The 3073-nt window shown below is 46.8% G+C and overlaps 1 pseudogene; it reads left to right on the plus strand.

Annotated features, from left to right (window-relative positions):
- The first annotated feature begins 2257 nt into the window (after nt 1-2257).
- LOC126189383 (5S ribosomal RNA) lies at nt 2258-2375 on the plus strand (annotated as a pseudogene).
- Nucleotides 2376-3073: the final 698 nt, after the last annotated feature.

Below are 3073 nucleotides of genomic sequence, written 5' to 3' on the forward strand. Positions count from 1 at the left end.
GTTCTGCTCCTACCCATTAGCCTCACTACTCGCGGCATCTCAACGATTATTACACCCGTAAGAGTTCGAGCTTTGCGTGCATCTGCAGTGATGGGACACATAATGAGGAATTTATTTTCCTCCTTTAGTAACACATCCAGAATACAGTCGCTGTTCAGAATAAAAGTGATCTTTCATCGTAGGTGTTAAATACACTGAAGCGCCAAAGAAACTGGTATAGACATGGTTCTCAAAATACGGAGACAAATTAACAGGCAGAATACGGCGCTGCGGTCGGCAACGCCTATACAGGCTGTTACAAAAAGGTACGGCCAAACTTTCAGGAAACATTCCTCACACACAAAGAAAGAAAATATGTTATGTAGACATGTGTCCGGAAACGCTTACTTTCCATGTTAGAGCTCATTTTATTACTTCTCTTAAAATCACATTAATCATGGAATGGAAACACACAGCAACAGAACGTACCAGCGTGACTTCAAACACTTTGTTACAGGAAATGTTCAAAATGTCCTCCGTTAGCGAGGATACATGCATACACCCTCCGTCGCATGGAATCCCTGATGCGCTGATGCAGCCCTGGAGAATGGCGTATTGTATCACAGCCGTCCACAATACGAGCACGAAGAGTCTCTACATTTAGTACCGGGGTTGCGTAGACAAGAGCTTTCAAATGTTCCCATAAATGAAAGTCAAGAGGGTTGAGGTCAGGAGAGCGTGGAGGCCATGGAATTGGTCAGCCTCTACCAATCCATCGGTTACCGAATCTGTTGTTGAGAAGCACACGAACACTTCTACTGAAATGTACAGGAGCTTCATCGTGCATGAACCACATGTTGTGTAGTACTTGTAAAGGCACATGTTCTAGCAGCACAGGTAGAGTATCCCGTATGAAATCATGGCGGTGAATCGAGGAAGTACAGTACACACTGACGAAACTAAAATGAGCTCTAACATGGAAATTAAGCGTTTCCGGACACATGTCCACGTAACATCTTTTCTTTGTTTGTGTGTGAGGAATGTTTCCTGAAAGTTTGGCCGTACCTTTTGTAACACCCTGTATAAGACAACAAGCGTGTGGCGCAGTCCTTAGGTCGGTTACTGCTGCAACAGTGCCAGGTTCTCAAGATTTAAGTGAGTTTCAACGTGGTTTTACAGTCGGCGCACGAGCGATGGGACATAACGTCTCCGATGTAGCGATGAAGTGGGGGATTTTCCCGCATGACAATTTACGAGTGTACCGTGAATATCGGAAATCCGGTAAAACATCAAACCTCCGACATCGCTACTGCAAGAACGGGACCAACGACGACTGAGGAGAATCATTCAAGGTGACAGAAGTACAACCCTTCCGCAAATTACTGCAGGTTTCAATGCTGGGCCATCAACAAGTGTCAGCGTGCGAACCATTCAACGAAACATCATCGATATGGACTTTCGGAGCCGAAGGCCTCTCGTGTATCCGTAATGGCTGCATGACACAAAGTTTTACGCCTCGTTTGGGCCCGTCAACACCGACATTGGACTGTTGTGGACTGGAAACAGGTTGTCTGGTCACAGGAGTCTCGTTTCCAATTATATCGCGCGGATGGACGTCTAAGAGGTATGGAGACACAGCATGAATTCATGGACCTGCATGTCAGCAGGTGACTGTTCAAGCTGGTGGACGCTCTGTAATGGTGTGGGGTGTGTGCAGTTGGAGTGATATGGGACCCCTGATACGTCTAGACACGGCTGGGACAGGTGTCACGTACGTAAGCATCCTGTCTGATCACCTTCATCCATTCATGTCCATTGTGGATTACGACAGACGGACTTCGGCAATTCCAGCAGAAGAATGTAACACCCCACAAGTCCAGAAATTGCTACAAAGTGGCTCCAGGAACACTCTTCATAGTTGAAACACTTCCACTGGTCACCAAACTCCCGAGAAATGAAAGTCATTGTGCATATCTGTAATTCCGTGCAACGTGCTGTTTAGAGGAGATCTCTACTCCTTCATACTCTTACGGATTTATGGACAGCCTTGCAGGATTCGTGGTGTCAGTTCCCTCAGTACTACTTCAGACATTATTCAAGTCCATGGCACACCGTGTTCTGGCACTTCTGCGTGCTCGCTTGGGCCTACACGATATTAGGCAAGTGCACCAATCTCTTTGACTCTTCAGTTTATGAATTCAAATTGAAAATTCATTTCGTGGCTCTAGCACAGAACAATTGCTACCTATCAGAATATCTTCCTGTACATTTCTGGTGCGGCAACGGCCTTGCCGCAGTGGATACACTGGTTCCCGTGAGATCACCGTAGTTAAGCGCTGTCGGGCGTGGTCGGCACTTGGATGGGTGACCATCCGGGTCGCCATTCGCTGTTGCCATTTTTCTGGGTGCACTCAGCCTCGTGATGCCACTTGAGGAGCTACTCGACCGAATAGTAGCGACTTCGGTCAAGAATACCATCATAACGACCGGGAGAGTGGTGTGCTGACCCCACGCCCCTCCTATCCGCATCCTCCACTGAGGATGACACAGCGGTCGGATGGTCACGGTACGCCACTCGTGGCCTGAAAACGGAGTGCACATTTCTGGTGCGGAGTGCGGTAAGAATGCTTATTTAAATGCCCATATAACATCGTCTGATTAGTCTAACCTTACTACTGTATACCCTATGGGACTGATACGTAAAGGGCTGCAGCATACTTCCAGATTCATCACTTAATACTGCTTATGACATTTTATGACGTCTGTCGGTGCCAGTTCTTCGTATTTCCGCGTTGCTCTCTCGAGGGTCAACAATCAAAGAAATCTGTGACCATTCGTTCTTGCACTCTCTGTATGCCTGCTATACGCCCTGTTAGCCCAATTTGATTTTGGTTTTAAACATTTGAGCCATTATTCTCGGGTGCGTCGCACTAGTGTTCTATAGGCATTCTCCTTTGCAGGCTGACTGCGTTTCCCCAGTATCCTACCAATGACACAATTCCAGTTACTTGCTTTACCCACGATGGAGCCTATTTGATGATTCAGTTTCATATCCCCACGAATTATTACATTTACCTATTTGTGCGAATCGACC

The sequence above is a fragment of the Schistocerca cancellata genome, chromosome 5 (genome assembly GCF_023864275.1).
Source record: "Schistocerca cancellata isolate TAMUIC-IGC-003103 chromosome 5, iqSchCanc2.1, whole genome shotgun sequence".
NCBI classification, from domain to species: Eukaryota; Metazoa; Arthropoda; class Insecta; order Orthoptera; family Acrididae; genus Schistocerca; species Schistocerca cancellata.